Raw genomic sequence first — 19,171 nt, forward strand, 5'->3', positions numbered from 1 at the left:
AAAACAACAAAATTTCTCAGTTTCAACATTTGATATGTTATCTTTGTTCTATTTTCAATTAAATATGGGTTTACTTGATTTGCAAATCATTGCATTCTGTTTTTAATTACATTTTACACAGTCCCAACTTTTTTGGAAACAAGGTTGTATTACTGCTGCTAGTATTAATAATAATAATCCATATAATTACAATAGGATCTTCACACTGTAGGAAGAAGTGAACTGAAAGTCGAGGTCAGAGCTAGTTAGACATGTTAGGGTGTTAGAGGTGTTAGGAGAGGAGGTGTTCTTTGAAGGGATGAGTCATCAACAGGATCTTGAAGATAGTGAGGGACGCCCCTGCTCTGATAGACTTCAGGAGCTGGTTCCACCATCAGGGAACCACAGACCAGAACGGTCTGGACTGAGACTCTCTGTGTGCAGGGATGGTGATGACAGGCCACATTAATTAGAGGAACACAGTGGAGGAGTAGGAGCATCAGACTGACTGACTGAGTTCAGACCCAGAAGTCTCTCTGAAGGCAGCGTCAGAGACTGGATCTGGTTCAGGGTCAGGGGGATTTAGTGGAGGTGGATGAGGAGCAGAGTGATGAAGATCAGACTGGTTGCTGCTTCTGGACCATCTGTAAGGGTTTCACTGTGAGTGAAGGGAGGGCTGTCAGAAGAGGTGAGAGAGAACCAGGACCTGGACGAGGATCTGGGTGGAGGACTGAATCAGGTCAGACCTGATGTTTCTGATGTTGTACAGAACAACGAGTCAGGACCTGGAGACAGAGACAACTCTGAGAAGGAGTGAGACAGACAGACTGAGGTCGACAGTCACCTTAAGGTCGATGAGTGACATTATATGTGACCTAGCAGTGGGTGGTTTCGGGTTTCTATGTCTGATTTCTTTACTGCACAAACACTTCAGCAGAGTTTATGTTCATTATAAAGAGTGAATTCAGAAAATATTCAGATCTCATCGAATCATATAAAAAAATGTTTTTCTTCTTCAGTCTACACTCAATGCCCCATAATTATAAAAGTGAGGAGATTTTGTGAATTTTTTTTAAAAAGGAGAAACTGAAGTATCACACTGACCAAAGTATTCAGACATAAAAAATATAAAGCACCATCCATGTCTACTTTCCACCAGAGACATATCAAAATCTTTAGGCCATGAAATGTGCGTTAACATTCAACCCTGTAATAAAGATACACCCTGTGAAACTTTACACTCATATGTGTTCTAACCTTTGTGTTTGCTATTGATAAATCTGGATCCACCAACATTAATAACATTATTATTATTATTATTATTATTATAAAATGATTATATAATATCATTACTGTGGCGGTGCATGCAGATGCAGCGGCCCCGCTCTGTCCATATGGTGACACGGCAGGGGCTGAGGGAAACGTTCAATTCCTCTGCCTTGTACATGCGGCAGAATTAACAATAAGGTTGACTTTGACTTTGACTTTTTTATAAACAGTATTTTATAATATCATATTTATATTATATCTTGTGTGCTTAAAACAGTTACTTGTACACTCAAGATAAAAATATCATGTCTCATCATCAGGGTCTCCAGAGGTCAGACTTTGAAGTCTATAAACCATCATCTTGTTCCTCTCTGCACTGTTTCATATGACAAGGCGTAATAAAGTTTACGTCCTCTAGGGGCCGCTCACAGGGCTCCAGACCTCCACTCTTCTTCTTATTATTATTGATATCCTATTCTGAACTGTAATGCCTTTTGTGGGCATCAGTCGATTCCATTTCATTGCTTTTTGCAGAGTGAGGCTGAATTAGACCTGGGGAGAGACAGATGTGGGGGGGGGGTGTACAGCTCCATTAAGACAACAGTTAAAGTAGTGGTGACTACAGAGCAGAGAGGAGACAGCTCTGAACAAGAGTTATTAGTCAGCAGCTCACTACTCAGCAGCGAGCGAGGCCGGGCCCAGGTCTCCTCACCATGCTCTAGTACTCCAGCCGACATGTCTTGTGTCTGAGCCAAACACAGCCCTCACTGCTACCTGCTGAGGGCCTTCCTCCTGCCCTGATGATGATGATGATGATGATGATGATGATGATGATGATGATGACATGTTTCAGCTGTGGTAATGAAGATTTGGCCTCCACCCTGGATGGAGAGCAAACACTCACCAGATTTTTCCACAGTTCGTGCTGTGTTCAGGTCGCTTTGACATTAACAGACTTTTCTTCATCCAGATGAAGAGGAACTTTCCCTCCTTCTCCTCCTCCTCATCATGTCTGGGTCTGAGGCCCTGACACAGTGAGCCATCAGCTCCTAATGACAAAGGACTAAATCTACTGCTGCACTGTTCTGATACTGTAATGAGACTGAACAAGCAGCGTGTGTGTGTGTGTTGTGTTATCGTTGTCTAATAGTTAGTCTTAAGGGCTCAGATGAAGATTCAATTACTGTGGCCTGTTGTTGTTCACAGCCCATGGCTACACAAACACACACACTCACATGCACACACACTCACACACCAGCATGGATCTATATTCTGTCACCAGATTGCCCACACACACTTCAGACAATGCTCATAGTTCATTGATTCAGTGAAATTTGAATGCTCTCTACACACAGATAAACAAGTGCGCGGCCACACACTCACAACACACTCACAGCACACTCAACAACAAAGTCATTTGAGAGCCCTGAAGGAGCAATATCCAAATCTGCCAAAGAGAAAAGAATGATAATTCTATTGAGAGTCAATCTTGGGGCGTTTTGTGATTATGGTTATTTATTTAGAGCGGAGCCGTACAGTCAGCGTCAGAACTAACGCAAATATCGATCTCTTTTAGGATATGAAAACACCTGCAGGCCTCAAATCATTCCTCGCAGTCTCCCTCCACAACACTCATTCATTGGCTCCATCTCAACTCCTCCTCCCCTCCCCTCCCCTCCTCCAATTCTGCCACCACTTTACTTTCACTCGCTCGTTACCACCTCCTCATATTCTTCAGTCGATGGGTCATCTGAGGAAACATTTACCACTTGTGTTAGGACAGTTGTTTATGTGGCTCAGAATCACGTTCTCCTTCCCACCTCCACAACAAACCACCGTACGTTAAAGGGAACAGCAGCAGAGCCTGAGTACACAGACTCTGGTCCCTGTACTGGTCCTTCTGTTTGTAATGATTTAAATACCCTGAAGGTTCTTGGCCAAATGCCTGGTTCCTAGAGGAAGAACCTATTTAACTTATGTGTTCTCAGGACCTTGTTTGTGTCATGGTCTCAGCTGTGACTGTGGTTTATCTTGTGTTTCCAGTGCCCGTGTGTTCAGGTTCACCAGATCGGTGCTTCAGTCAGTCAGGATCAGTCTGTCACCTGCTCACAGCTCACCACCCTAAAACCTGCTCGCCTTCACTGGTCTCCACCTTCCCACCAGCCGCCATCCAACCCTACCCAGCCTTCACTCCCTGCTCTGCTCTGCTCTGCTCCGCCATTTCCCTCCTCGCCCTCAGCCTTTGTCTGCCAGAAGCCTCATCATCATCATCAGCCCCGCTCATCATCAATAAATAAAGTTTGACAATAAAACTTTATTTGATCATTTTCTGTATCTGGGTTCCCCTGGTTAAAGGCCCATATTTTAAGTTCTTCTGTGTTTTATCTGAAGTATTGATAGTGAGAGGAGATGATCTCTTCTGATTGGCTGAGAGCTCCAATACAGCAAATTTCAGGTAAACACTCAGCGAAACCAAATCCTGCAAGGTTGGATGGTGGGTGGGGCTTTGGGCCTAGACCTGCTTTATAATCAATAACACATGGACATCTACATTTCAACTGTATGGACCTTTAATCAAACAGTTTTACTGCCTCTGAAGCTCAGTTTAAAAAAATCAGCAGCAAGTTTCAAAGAAAAGCTCAAACATCATTACTGTGTTCACTTACTGGGCTCAGTAGAGCTGATCCAAGTTTTAGTCTGGTCCATGTGTCAGTGAGCTAAAGGTTTAAATTTGTTAAACCAACCCACTCCACACCACAATAGTCCAGTTGGCCCAGTCCAGGGATTCTCCATATCAGCCAGTTTAAGTTCAGGGTCTGGACCAGTCCAGCTCAGTCCAGCTCGATCCAGCTCAGTCCAGCTCAGGACAGCAGAACTTCAGAACTTCAAAATAAGAGCAGTGAAACATTTATCAATAAAACATCATCCTGACAGTGAGAGCAATAAGAGGGACAGGACTGAGGAGGAGGAGGAGGAGGAAGAGGAAGGATGCTTGATGAACGAAGGTGTGTCTGTGCTACACTAACTTCAGGATGATCTGTAGAGGATGTGAATGATAAAATAACAGCGATCATCAGCACAGAGAAGAGCTGATGAATTATTCACAGGGTGGAGGGATTTACAGTACAGGCCAGCTGACTTAGCTAAGGACCAGTCTCATTATTTACTCATCCCATCATCATCTCTGTTTGACCCACACCCTCCACACTCTATAACAGCTTGTTCATTTTTTATGCTGTCTTTATGCCTTCCCCAATAATTTCTGTTGTCTCCTCCTCCTCCTCATGCACTCATCTTTCATCTGTCCATCCTGGATTTCCTCTCATGTCTTCCTCCAGTCTTTCATCAGTCAGGTTTGTAGTTTCCTCTTGGTGTACACATTTGTGGTCCAGAGTATGAAGCCTCAGACACTGGTGATAAGTGTAGCCCCTACTGTGTGGGAGGCCACCACAAGACAAAGAGCACTGAATGGAGGAGATACCGTCCCTGCTCAAATTATTTTACTGCAGTCACACTCTACTCTATTAGTGAAACAAAATCACTGAAGTCAAAGTTCTGCAACAAAACTATATTGTTGCATATCATTTGAATGAGTTCACAGAAATCCTGGAGCTTTCTCCGTGGGTGTACAGATGACCCCCCTGATCAGCACAAAGAATGTCTGTTTGTCTTTTGCCAGGTATTTCATCAGAACAAAGTTCTGGACAAACAGACATTGTCATAAGAATTACATTGTTGTAATTGCATCACATATGCAAAAATAGGTTGTATTTCCTCCTTTGGCTGAAATAACCTCAATGAGAGGTTTCCTATAACTGTCCACCAGTCTCTGACATCGGCTGGCAGGAAGTTTTCCTCACTCTTCACTGCAGAATTCTTTCAGCTGTGTGATGTTTGAGAGGGGTCTTCCAAGCAGACCCCATTTCAAATCCCCCCACAGCCTCTCAACAGGATTCAGATCCATGCTTTGACTTGGCCACTTCAGAGCTCTCCATTTCTTTCTTCTGAGCCATTTCTTGGTGGATTTACTGGAATGTTTTGGGTCATTGTCATGTTGCAGGGTCCACCCTTCTTCAGCTTCAATTTCTGGACAGATGGTGTCACATTGTCCTCAGGCACCCTCTGATACATGAAGAATACATAGTGGATTCTATGATGGTTAGCTGGCCAGGTCCTGTTGCAGCAAAGCAGCCCCAAACCATAACATTTCCACCCCAAGGCTTCACAGTTGGTATAAGGTTCTTGTGCTCAAATGCTGTCTTTGGTTTACACCAAACATGTCCTCTGTTACTGTGCCCAAATAATTCAACAGCAAAGGAAACTGACAAACAGCTTCTTTAACACCAGTACACAGCTCATTCTCTACACTGCACCATACCTGCACACATCTCATCAAACAGACAGACTGAAGCTCACTTCTGTGAGCTGTGTGATCAGGACATGAATAAAACCATTAAATTGTTTCTCCAGTTAAAAGTTTATTATCTGACGTCTGATAAGTTGAGCATTACCACTGTTTTGCACAGATGATGATTCACCACAATGGACTCATGTGACGGTGGTTGTGCGGTCTGAGTTTTAAAAAATCAGCTTTCATTCCTCAAAAACAGAACGAGCACAGATTTTTATTTCGCTGCAGGAAAGTGAACAAATGAAAAGTTTTCTGGACGTTTATTCAGTTTATATGATCTTTGTTCTCTGGTTCTATCTCACCAAGACAACAGCAGGGAGCTCGTTTCAAACCGTCAGTTATGGGAAATGTGAAATTCTTCACCAAAGCAGGGGGAGTGTGTGTGAACTGGATCGCTTCATCCTCACTAACAAACAAAGATGGTGAAGAGAGAGTGTGGTCTCAGCTTTAAGCCCCCTGCTACAGTGATCCCTTCACACTGCCTCATGGTTTAAGATGGGAGGTAACACACCAGATGCTCTCTTGTGGGAGAGACGCTGCCAAGAGAAAGAACGGCATCAAAGGAATCAGTGAGGTTTAATAATGCATTCTGCATGTAACTTTAAAGATGCTCAGTATGGTCCTCACCCACATCCACAGTTTACATTCAGAGAAACTTTGTTGTCGTTCACATGTTGTCTTTGATGTACACACCTCACAGACACACAACCAAAACATACAGGATCATAAACAGGCCCTGTGTGTGTTTTATACTGACTTTCCTGCCTATGTTCCTCACATGTTTAATCAGCCTGGTTAATTATTTTTGTTACCAAGCAACAAAAACTACAGCCTCTAAGCCGACAGTGGAGTTCACACACTTCCTGTGTGAAGTGTGAAAAGTTTGAACAGCCTGAGGTTAAAGACGAAACCATGGCCTCATTCAAATGTTTTATGTTTGAACCTGACAGAGAAAAATAAAAGTAGATCAGGATGAACAATGTCACTGTTTGACCTGAACAATTGAAACACCTGATGTGTGGGTCAGTTTGAGGATCCTGAAAAAAGACCTGTGGAGATACAGATGTTAATCTGTAAACAGTGACAGTGACAGTGAAATGACCACAGTCACAGTCACCTGAGTCTGCAATGAATCACTTTCTTTATCATGTCATCTTGTCCTACACCGTGTCCTTCTGTCCCTCTGTCCCTTTTTATTTCTGTTGTTATGCTCATGTTCTTTGGAAGTGGCTCAAATGAAACATGATAATTAGTATTTACCACAGTGTCTAGAGTCTAATCACAGTACATAATGAGACACCAGTATAGTTAATCATGTGATACCAAATGAAAAGTAATTTTCCAATCTGATAATCATATTGTAACAACAGTGGGCTCCTGACCTGCTGTTATTGTCTCACAGTGTAAAGTCGTCTGTTCTCAGAGAGCAGATCTCAGATCAGTGAGTGTCCATGCAGCTGCAGATTCAGAGTTTCCACTTCTACAGAAATGAAAAGACAACCAGACTGAAGATTACAGAGTCTTTGTGTTTCTCCAGGCTCACAGAGCTCAGCACTCCGAACACCTGACACAGCTTGTAAAGGCCCAGTTTGAAGGTTTTCAGACAGCTGTGGAGATGCTACTGTCTCTGTCAATGGGCTCTCAGGCTGCTCTCAGCCTTTGTGCTAAGCTAGGCTAATCAGGTCCTGGATCTGTCTCTGTCCTGGACACGCAGAGATGAATCTGATCCTATGACCCTGGGTTAACTGAAGGTCATGTTAGGACCAGCAGGGGTACCGCCATACATCACACTGGGTTCAGTACAGTCTCTATAATTCACCATGTGGTGTCACTCACCTGCCGTGTGTGTGTGTGTGTGTGTGTGTGTGTGTGTGTGTGTGTGTGTGTGTAGATTGTGGTGACAAAGAGCCACACTTGTAGTGAACAGGAGTACTTTATCAGACCAACGTGTCTCAGCTGGTGGCCTTCATCAGGGTCGTCACAAAACACATCACAGGTAACATTTAAAGATATATTTTTGGGGGCATTTTTTGCCTTTATTGACAGGATAGTAGAGAGTGACAGGAAAGGGGCAGAGAGAGAGGGAGAATGACACGCAGGAAAGAGTTGGGCCGGTCAGGTGTCAAACCGGCACTCGTCTGCTAAGAGCATCCGCTCATGTGGTACGCACCCTAACGACTCCGCCATCAGGCTGCCCCACAGCTAACCTTTAAATCAGGTAAATATGAGACAGAAAAAATAGTGTAAACACATACAGACCTCTCTATAGGGCTTCCTCAAAGGTCATGTGACTTCAGGCCAATCGTTGTCTGAATTGTGGAGGACCTGGGTCAGTCTAATAAAGTTCTTTGTTTACTGCAGTGTTGCTGTAATTCTGGCCTCTGTGGACACTCTCCTCTCCTCTCTCCATGTACCTGAAGTTGTTCCAGAAACCTTTACACTGCTTAGATTCTGGTTCAGTGTGATGGATGATCTGGACTCAGGTGAGGTCGTCCAGGTGATGCTGCTCCTCTCGCTGACAGGTGAGTTCTCACATTGTTGTGGTTGTAATGAATGAGGCAGACAGGTAAGGAATCCAGACCAGACCACCTTGGTCTCCTTCACAGTGAATGAAGGAATGAAGAAGGTTTCGAGTCCTGTTGATTGTCAAAAGAAAATGTCACAATGTGATTGTATTTTATTCATGTAGCATCTTTCATTGAATAATTCCTCTTTAATTTTCCAAGCTCCTCAGGCTCTGTCTTAAAAACATCAGGTTGTTTCTCAGATGAAAAATCGTCCAGATATTTACTGACTCTCTGTGGAGGATGATGTCAAACTGGTCTAATCTGGACTAATAATTTCTGTTTGTTTAAAATGAGGATAACAGAACGTTACAGTGACTGACTGTTCATCCAAATACAGTTCTGGAAAAAATTAAGAGACCACTGCAGTTTTTTCTGAAATGTATGCATGACAGCCATTACATTCCAGTGTCTGTTGAATTCCAACACAAGCACATCTCATTCTACTTAATGAGGTACTTATTAGGTGATAACCTGAACCAAATCTTATTTAATAACTCGAATGTCACTCAACAACCGTAGGATGACATCAAGTGACCTACAAAAAGAATGGCAAATGGCAGATGGAGTGAAGTGCACGGCGAGAACGGTTGGAAACAGGCTCCTAGGGGCAGGGCTCTAGTCGTGTAAAGCTCTTCATTAATGAGAAGCAAAGAAGATCCAGGCTGAGGTTTGCAAAAAACCATAAGGATTGGACCATAGAGGACTGGAGTAAGGTCATCTTCTCTGATGAGTCCAATTTTCAGCTTTGCCCAACACCTGGTTGTCTAATGGTTAGACGGAGACCTGGAGATGCCTACAAGCCACAGTGTCTCAGACCCACTGTGTTATTTGGTGGAGGATCGGTGATGATCTGGGGGTGCTTCAGCAAGGCTGGAATCGGGCAAATTCGTCTTTGTGAAGGATGCATGAATCAAGCCACGTACAAGGTTATCCTGGAAGAAAACTTGCTTCCCTCTTCTCGGACAATGTTCCCCAACTCTGAGGATTGTTTTTTCCAGCAGGACAATGCTCCATGCCACACAGCTAGGTCAATCAAGGTGTGGATGAAGGACCACCAGATCAAGACCCTGTCATGGCCAGCCCAATCTCCAGACCTGAACCCCATTGAAAACCTCTGGAATGTGATCAAGAGGAAGATGGATAGTCACAAGCCATCAAACATACCTGAGCTGCTTGAATATTTTGAACCAGGAGTGGCATAAAGTCACCCCACAGCAATGTGAAAACATGCCAAGACACGTGAAAGCTGTGATTGAAAATCAGGGTTATTCCACCAAATATTGATTTCTTAACTCTTCCTAATTTAAAACATTAGTATTCTGTTGTTTAAAAATTAATATGAACTTGTTTTCTTTGCGTTATTTGGGGTCTGAAAACACTGCATCTATTTTATTATTTTGACCATTTGTCATTTTCTGCAAATAAATGCTCTAAATGACAATATTTTATATTTGGAATTTGGGAGAAATGTTGTCAGTAGTTTATAGAATAAAACAAAAATGTCCTTTTTACTCAAACACATACCTAAATATGGTGAAATCAGAGAAACTGAAACTTTTGCAGTGGTCTCTTAATTTTTTCCAGAGCTGTATATTCACTCTACATGACAGAGGTAGGTGTGCTGCCATGATAACTACCAGGTGTGCTGTCATGATAACTACCAGCTGCTAACCTGGGTCAGTGATTAGTTGCTTTCTTTGATGATATCATTTTTAGAAATATCATAATTTTTTTTAAATTAGGACAAAGTGATTTGTTGTGTTTACATATTTTAAACACAACAAATGTTTAAATAGCCTGGTACAAAAACTGTTTTGGTCTCTAGAGCTAATTTCCTCCTCCATGACAACTGTATGTGTTGAATTTTATATAACTCACCTGTTTACATTCTATTAAGGACTAAAGTTTGAACTTTGTTCCCACGATGTTGGACTGCTTCTTTAAATCTGACTCAGATGCAGAGACAAAGACAGAATGAAGTCATGCATTTTAAACTACAAGAAAACCTAAAAATATTGTTGAGAAAATAATGTGAAACAAGTCCAGCCATGACATCAACCAATGACTATTGACTGCCTCGATCTGGCCACAGTGGGCCCATTCACCAGCAGTTGATCCATGATGAGCAATTAGATGATTATTTCCTGAATGGTCCTGGGAGATGAGAAGCGTAAGCTTCATAGAAATTCAACTTGAGTCTCTGCTGCATTTTAACTTGTTTCAGAGGGAGAGTGAAAAAAAAGATTTGGAGATTTAACACAAGTAGTTGAATGTGAAATTTTCATTCCATGCAGCGGAGATGTCAGGCACGTAGCCAGTCAGTCAGCCAAACAGTGTTATTAAGTTTTCTGCAATGCTTCAGTTCTTCATAAAACCATAATAAAGGATCTGCTTTATGGATTCTCATCAGGATGCAGAGCCATATCCACATAACACTTCCAATTCAGCTCATTAATTTCTAGGCATTACAATAGTTGCTGGTACTCTGTGTATGTGTGTGTGTGTGTGTGTGTGGGCAGTCCAGGTAATACTCATATTGTAGGGACCTAAACCTGTTCCCACAGTTACATTATGGAGACAAAACATGTAACATGAACCATTACTACAGACAGGTACGAGTTATTGTTAAAGTTAGAGAGGTGCTAGTCATGGTTAAGGTTAGAGAGGTAGTAGTTATGGTTAGAGAGGTACTAGATATGTTAAAGTTAGAGAGGTAGTAGTTATGGTTAAAGTTAGAGAGGTAGTAGTTATAGCTGCACTTATACTATATACACATATACACTATAAATAGAGCTTATCTGGTCTAGCAAACAACACAAAGTCTCTGCAAGCTGATCATAACTAAACTATAACTGCACACTGTACACACACACTTACACACACACACACACACAGACAGACAAACACAGCCATCAGAGGCAGTTTGATTTCAGTATCTGGCCCACATACACTTCGACATGTGGACTTGAGGAGCCAGGGATCAAACCCTCTGATTAGTGGACATCCTGCTCTACCTCCTGAACCAAAGCACACAAGTGTGTGTGTGTGTGTGTGTGTGTGTGTGTGTGTGTGTGTGTGTGTGTGTGTGTGTGTGTGTGTGTGTGTTTGCGTGTGTGTGTACAGTGTGCAGCAGCTATAGTTTAGTTATGATCAGCTTGCAGAGACTTTGTATTGTTTGCTGTATCAATATGTAATTAGAAGCTGGGAGCCACTGCAGTCTAGACCAGCTGTGTGTGTGTGTTTGTGTGTGTGTGTAACGGCATGAAGTTCTTTATGTGCCATCATTATACTTATGAGGTACAGACAACAGCCCTGCAGCCACTGGAGTGTGTAAACACATACACACACACACACACAAACGGACGGTTTGCTGGTTAATGGAGCTCTTCTCTTCTTTAATGAGCGTTGTAGTCGTTCTTCTCTCCATTGTCCCCCTCATTACCTCTCCACACTCTCGTCCTCTTCTACTCTTCTGCTCTTTTACCTGCACCTCCCTCTCTCTTCTTCCCTCTTGTCTTTATTCCATGTCATCTGCCTTTTGTTAATATCTCTTCTTCTTCTCTTGCAGCTTTCTTCCTGTCCTTTTTCCTTCTTTTCCTGAATCATTTAATCTCTCTCTTCTTTCTCTCCTTATCTCCTGCCCTTCCTCTCTTCTTCTCACTCTGTTCCTTAACAGAACAAATGGGACAATGTCTCAGTGACACATTTCCACTGCAGCGACATTGATGTTTTCATTTATCTACAGCATGAGATCCATCTCAGACTGGGCTCAAGTTATGAGCAACTTCTCCTTCAAAAACAAACTCTGTCTTATGCTTATATGAAGTTGTCACTGTCATTATCTCCAGCAACATAAACGCAACAATGACGACAGTGTGGTATGCTGCTGGAGGTCGTTCAGTTAACCTCATGTATCTTTGAAAGGACTAATTAACTGGAGCACACTGATTAATGTACAAGCTTTTATCATGACAACAGATTAACACATGAGCTGTGATGGTGTCTCATCAGCAGAAGGCAGCCCACTGCAGATGTCTGATTGGATCAAACATATGACAACTAGGTGAGCTCACTGGACGATTCGAGTTGTGACAAAAAAACTGGTTTTTACTCTACAGCTATCACAGGAACCAAAAACTACTCCACTACAACAAAGTCAGAGAGGAAACCACATAGAGCAATAGTTTACCCAGATAATCTGAACCACTTCATTTGGAGGTCAAACCAACAGTGAGCTTCCAATCAGGTCAAAAATATATTACACAAACATGTTCGGCTTGTGGCCTTCATCATCAGTCATCCATCCCACCTGACAAGTCGTTAGTGATCACTCTCACACAGGAAACTGTGTGTAAGCATGGCAATTAGAGAACTGTCTGTCAAAGCTGAAGCAGGAGGAGGTGTCTATAAACTGTGACGGATGCTCACCTCTGTTTTCTCTTCCAGAAGAGTTTAACCTGGAGGTCTGTTTACAACCTGTCTGATCATCTGACTGAACCCATCATCACAGTAATTAACTAGCAGTGAGAGCAACTGATCAATACCATGGTCAGTGAAAGTGTGGGATCATCAGTCGATGAAGTCTGTTTCTGATGATTTGCCTCAGACTGAGCATCTGCAGCCTCCAGCAGCTGTGAGAATGCACTTTGCCATTGCAGCACAGCTGCACACACATTAATTAACACCACTGTGCATGTGCCAGTGTGAGTCAGTGGACTAATTTTATACTCTGGTCCTTTGGCAGGGTGTTATGAAACCACTCCAAGTTTAGCACATTAACATTTACTAACCACCACCACTGGTGTGGTCTAGTTTATTGTAGTGGACACCACATAAGCCATCACACATCACACTCCTGAACACATACAGTACACACACACACAAGTAACTGAGGGTGTTCTGAAAGACTGGGTTAGTGTTATCAACAGTTTATTCTGAACAACACAAAGCTTGAAAAGCCAATCACATTTGAAGCTGAGGAGAGTTCAACTCCACTGTTTTAATCACCATCGCTGGAGATTTCACTCGACTGGAAAAGACAGTTGTTAACAGGGGGGGTTAATCAGAATGATAAACCTTTTGGTGATTTTCATGAACTTTGACTGGAGTCACCATCTGTCTGTAAGTTCATCCAGGAGTCACATGATCACACCTGAGGCCTGGAGGATAGCTCAAGCACTCCTACCTGGAAAGGCACCGCCCTCCTCAGCTACAACCACCCCACCATGATGAGAGTTTATACTTCCTTCTTCCTTTGTTCTTTTTTGACCTCACCCATGTTGTGTGTATCCTAGCAATCTAGCATTGATCCTTTGAACCAGATTTAAGAGTAAGTCTTGGAAAACAGATGACGTTGACCAAGCCTGTGCAAGAGTTGCAGGATGTCCCCACTGAGTCTCTACCACAATCTGGGACCGTGGCAGTATCACCTGAGCTGCAGTGCAGGAAGCCATTGCTGCACTACCTACTCTATTCTACCTTGGAGCCCAACCCAAAGTGCACCAGATAGCCCCCTTGTTGTACTTATGGTAAGAGGCAAAGGAGACCTTCTACTCACTTGAAAGACTATGAAATTGATTTTATAAGAAACAACATGATTGAGAACTGCCACAGCAGCATGAGGAAGAGGAGGCAGAAAAATATAATAGGAAGTTGGATGACCAGGTTCATGAGGTTTCCAATGCTGCAAGTGTCTCACCAACCACCTGTCCAGAGTAAGGAAGCTTAGACAAGCTGAACAAGATTTGGAAGGGGCCAAGCGTCTTTCTTCTTTACTTCAAGAGAAAGATTTTGTGAGTTCCAGCCTCAGTCAGATGCCTCCCTCCTCTCATTCACTTTGTACCAAGACATCCAGTGCCCCTCATCTTCCACAGCGTTAGGTATGCCCACCAGGTCTCTGGCAGCTGCTAAATATGTCTTCCATTCCTGTTTCCACATCAGCTTCTGATTAGGCTTCACTTCAACAGCAGCTATCTTACCCTATACATCTTATCATTATCTGTTTGGTCCACCATTTCTGCCTCCAGTTCCAGCCAGGGTTAGGGGGCTTTGCTTCTCCCAAGTCCAGCATACTGAAGAATCTCTTCAACAGTGAAGTGGGTCTTGGCCTCACCTCCACAGCATTGTTTCTCCACCACAAAAACCACAACAGGGTTCTCTTCCACAATCTGGGATCAGGTCAAACTTAACAGCATTGCTGGTTTCTTCCTTCTTGGGGGTCCCAGAGCCACATCTCCCTTAACCCTAACCCTTTCTTCTTTTGTTTTGTTTTTTGACTTCCTTCTCATGAAAATGGCGTTAATAGTTGGCCCAATCTTTTTGAGCAATATAAGTATCAGATCTTGTCTGAGCATCTGAAACATCTCAATATTACAAACTTAACAACAGAACTTATGTTTATGACAACCAACCATATACTAAAGACATGGTCAACCACATCAACTTATCAATTCCAACATTATTGGAAATGTTGTAGGATTCAGCCTCTTTAAGTCCTCCACAGATCCTGCACCAGTACTGTTGCCTGGGTGGAATGTAGAATGTAACCAAGAGCATCATACTGACTTGCAAGAACTCTGTAAATCTCCCTCAGAGGAGCTGTAGGAGATGAAGTTCACAGGGCCCAGCACTTGTACCCCAAAATTTCTATGGCAGTTGTACTGGTGCCCTAAATTCACAGGATTTAGAGATGCTGGATTACCCACTGATGAATTTCAAATCCTTCTGGAAGATCGTTAGGTTGTCCACAAAGGACTGAGCAGTATTCACAGATGGAAACTTTGCAGACAGTTGTCCATATAAAAGGACTGCTCACTAGATTTTCAGAGGTCATCATCCTCTCAGCCTCTGGTGAGTTCATCAGCAGGTTAAAGGGAACTCTCCACATATCTCCAATCCTCCAATGTTCTCAGAGGTGTTGCTTCCCATATGATATGACTCATCCTCTCCTGATCAGCAGTGTGTTAACAGAGAATTTCATGAATGTCCTCTGAGAGAGCTTTACTCTGAAGACTTGCATGGTCAGGTATCCATTGCTTTCATCATTTCATCTGTCTGTAAGTCCATCCAGGAGTCACATGATCACACCTGAGGCAAGGAGGATGGCTCAAGCACTTCATGGTAAGGAACCGCCCTTCTCAGGTGCAACCACTTCACCAAGTAGAGAGGTTATATATACTGCCCTCTTCTTTTGTTCTTTTTCAGAAGACCTTGGATCCTACTTTCTCCTCACAGACCTCTAACATATATCAGGAGATATAAAGTGAGCCTGTGATCACAAGAAATGACTTCAAGAAAAAGAAGGAAGAAAGGCAGCATGCATCAGCGTTTCAGCGTTTATGGAAACATTCACATCCCCTTGCCTTCCATAACCCTGATTAATGTCCAGTAATTGAGGAAGGCTCAATGGGTCAGGCTTACAAAACACTACATGAAGAGTTGAGTTTGTTTTTGTTACATATCTCTTTTGTTAGTACATGCTACGATACTTCAAAGGAGCTATTTGTAAGTTTTGCTATTGCTACATAGCTAATGTTAGCATTAACGTCTGTTTACTCACCAGTCTAAGGAACTTTGTGAGTTCAGCATCAAACTTTATTCGTTACTCACCAACATGTCTCCAGTGGTGGAGACCAGTGTTAACTCTTGTGTCATGGTTTTTCCTGATGGACATTTCATGTTTGGATTTTTTGCCTTATTTCCTATTTCATTTTGACAAAGTTTTCCCTATGTATCTCTTGTTGTTTTTACTTCCTGTCTTTGTGCTGTTTCCCTCCAGTCTGATTGTCTGCCCTGCCCTAATGTGTTTCACCTGTGTTCTATTGCCCCTGCCTCCCTTGTGTATTTCTGTTCTGTTTTTCACTGCTTCACTCCAGCGTTCCCCAGTTGTCACCCAGTGTTATTCCTGTGGACATCTTCTGTTTTGTTTCTACCTCTGCATATCGTGTTTCTGTGCTCCTGTGTTTGGGACTACCTGGCTTTTGTTCCTGTCTGGTTTCTTTGGACTGGATTTTGTAAGTTTCTGTCTGGCATTAAATACACCTTTTTTCTATTATCCTGTTTTTGATATCTGCATTTTGGTCCTACTAGCCCTCAAATGTTAACTCTTGTCTCTAACATCTTTTCTTCTGCTGAAGTTAGCATACTAACAGTTAGCCCCGGTCCATCGCCTCACTGTAGCCTCCAGTCTGTCCTGAAGATGTATTATAACCTCGGGTCTTATAAAGACAATGATGACTGAAGCTGTTGTCAGGTGACCACCACCTGCTGCTGACAAGAAACCAGGTCCAGTAGCAGAGGAAACTTGTGATTTACAAATAGCACCCTCAACATTAACTTTAGCTAATCAAAAACTTGCAACACTATAGAGCTTCTGTTGAGCCAGGCAAATGACTGTCACGCAAGAAGTACAGGTGACCTCACAGCCAAACAGGATTCAGATCCATACTTTGACTTGGCCACTTCAGAATCCTCCATTTCTTTCTTCTGAGCCACTCCTTGGTGGATTTACTGGAATGTTTTGGGTCATTGTCATGTTGCATGGTCCACCCTGCTTCAGCTTTAATTTCTGGACAGATGTCTCACATTGTCCTCCAGCACCCTCTGATACATGATGATGACCAGGTCCTGCTGCAGCAAAGCAGCCCCAAACCATGACATTTCCACCCCCAGGCTTCACAGTTGGTATGAGTTCTTGTGCTCAAATGCTGTCTTTGGTTTACACCAAACATGTCCTCTGTTACTGTGTCCAAATAATTCAATTTTAGATTAATCTGTCTGTAACATATGGTTCCCAAAGTCTTGGTCTTTGTCTAGTTGGTCTCTGGAAAATGTCAGTCTTGCCCTAATGGGTTTTTTTTTTTTTTTTTTTTTTTGTTTGTTTTTGTTTTTTTGTTTTTTTTAAAGCATGGGTTTCCTCCTTGCACACCTCCTATGTAAACCTAACATGTGCAGTCCCTCTCTGATGCTAGATGCTGTTAATGTTGATGTACTTTGACATCAACTGTGGCAAGAGCTTCCTGTAGGTCCCATGATGACATTTTAGGATTGTTGGAGACTTCTTTAAGCATCTTGCGGTCTGCTCTTGGGCTGAACTCAGTTAGACAGCCTGACCTGGTCATGTTGGCAGCTGTTTTAAATGTTCTCCAGTGGAATGGCTAACTTCAAATTCTCTTTTCTATCTCTTCCCAGACTCATGTCAGTTTTCTATAGTTTTTTTTTTTTTTCTGAAGGCCTCAGAGAGCTCTCTGGACCTCAACATGGTGATACCATTCACTTCAACAGTCACAAGCAAACCAAACTAAATGTCTGTGGTTTTAATAAGACAGGCACCTCCAAAATGCTCTAACAATGTTCTAATAATTTGTACCTGATGTGGTTCACCTGAATCTAATGCTAGGCATTTTCAGTAATAACATTCATTTGGATTCAAGGATGAATTGATTAGATTTTGGCAATCAAAAGTCAGGGTCACTGTGACCTCACAAAACAGACTTTTAGCCATAACTCATGAAATCATTCACTAATTATGGCAGAATTGAACTTAAATGTGTACAAGGATAAAATGAAGTGATGACATTTTATATCCAAAAGGTCAAAGGTCAACTTCACTGTGACATCATAATGTTCTGTAAAAACACTTCTGGTTATTATTCAGCTGTAAGTAAATTATTTGTGTTGTCTATTTTTAGATTCTTTTTCACAGTGTGACACACTGACCAAGCTGAAGTGATCTGATCATCTCCAGGTCTGTGTCCATATGAAGAACTGCTCAGATGACATGTGGACTATCAGACCTCCTGTGGTTTCTGTGAGATCAGTGATGTCATGTCTAATTTTGAGGTATTATTGTAACTGCAGTGAAAGTATCTCAGTGGACCCAGACCACAGTGAGGACAGAGGTGATGCTGTGGAAAGCAGCAGGATGTTTATGTGGCATTTAATAGTCGCCAAGGTTACCATGGCAGTGCACCTGCATCTGTCCTGACGAATATAGCTGCAAGGTGCCAAGAAAAAGTCATGTTCACATCAAACAGGTGCAATTAGGCCTCATCTACCCACTGACACAGCCCACTTCCTGTTTGTGTGTGTGCTGTTGGCTCAGCAGCAAGACATAGGCTCACTGTGCTGCTCTCTTCTATTAACACTGAACATTTCCGGCTCACCTGGAGTCCAGGTAAAAGTCAGTTGTGTTTGTCTCACACCTCAAACCACTCATGAGTTAAATGTTCTCATGTTAATTCAAATGTAAATTATGATCATTAAACTTAGTGTGGCATCTTTAATCCTCCACCAAGAACATCATGTGACTGAATCAGCTTTACCATCATCCTCATCAACAGTCCACGCAGATGGTTACTACTGATTATTGTGTTGACTGGGCTCCAGTGTCCAGGTGCATCACATATTATTCCTACAGCAGCAGCTGGTTTACCCTGTTTGTATGAAATTGTGACTGTGTGTGAAGACAAAGGTGTTGTGAGTGATCACACAGTCATCAGGGGACGAGTCACACAGTGATGTTAGTGATAGACACTGTCTGTCTCTCTGTGGTGCTGCTCTTAGTTTGACACCAACAGATGAAGCTGTAACAGTTATTAAAACAGTTGGATCCGTTCCATTGACAGACAGATGTTTCCAGAGGCTGTTTGAAAATCAAACACCTTCAGTTACACTGCTTTATATCAATAACACACTGGATGGATTTAAACATGCACTACCCATTAATCAAAACAGTGGAGGTCAGTAACCACTGGATGTTCACCTGAACATTTAAAGTTGTGACCTGAGCTCTAACAGAAATAATGTTTTCTGATCCATGTTGTTGGATCTGTTCTTTAAATAACCATATGGAGTTTGTTTGATTGATTGTTTGTTTGTTTGTTTGTTGGACAGGGATAGTGCAAGTTAACACAACTCACATTATGACACACTACTACAAAATAAA

The 19,171-nt window shown here is 42.4% G+C and overlaps 1 long non-coding RNA gene across 2 annotated transcripts; it reads left to right on the plus strand.

The window, feature by feature from the left end:
• Positions 1–14,729: 14,729 nt before the first annotated feature.
• On the plus strand, positions 14,730–18,553 carry LOC139605990 (uncharacterized). 2 transcript variants are annotated; one of them, XR_011684521.1, is made up of 3 exons: positions 14,730–15,662; positions 16,004–16,238; positions 17,916–18,553. It is a non-coding gene; the product is annotated as an uncharacterized lncRNA (long non-coding RNA). The 2 variants fall into 2 exon arrangements; XR_011684520.1 differs by having other exon boundaries at positions 14,730–16,238.
• Positions 18,554–19,171: the final 618 nt, after the last annotated feature.

This window comes from Trachinotus anak, unplaced genomic scaffold (assembly GCF_046630095.1).
Source record: "Trachinotus anak isolate AG129_WGS33_773 ecotype Australia unplaced genomic scaffold, CSIRO_AGI_Tana_v1 ptg000021l, whole genome shotgun sequence".
Classification (NCBI taxonomy): domain Eukaryota; kingdom Metazoa; phylum Chordata; class Actinopteri; order Carangiformes; family Carangidae; genus Trachinotus; species Trachinotus anak.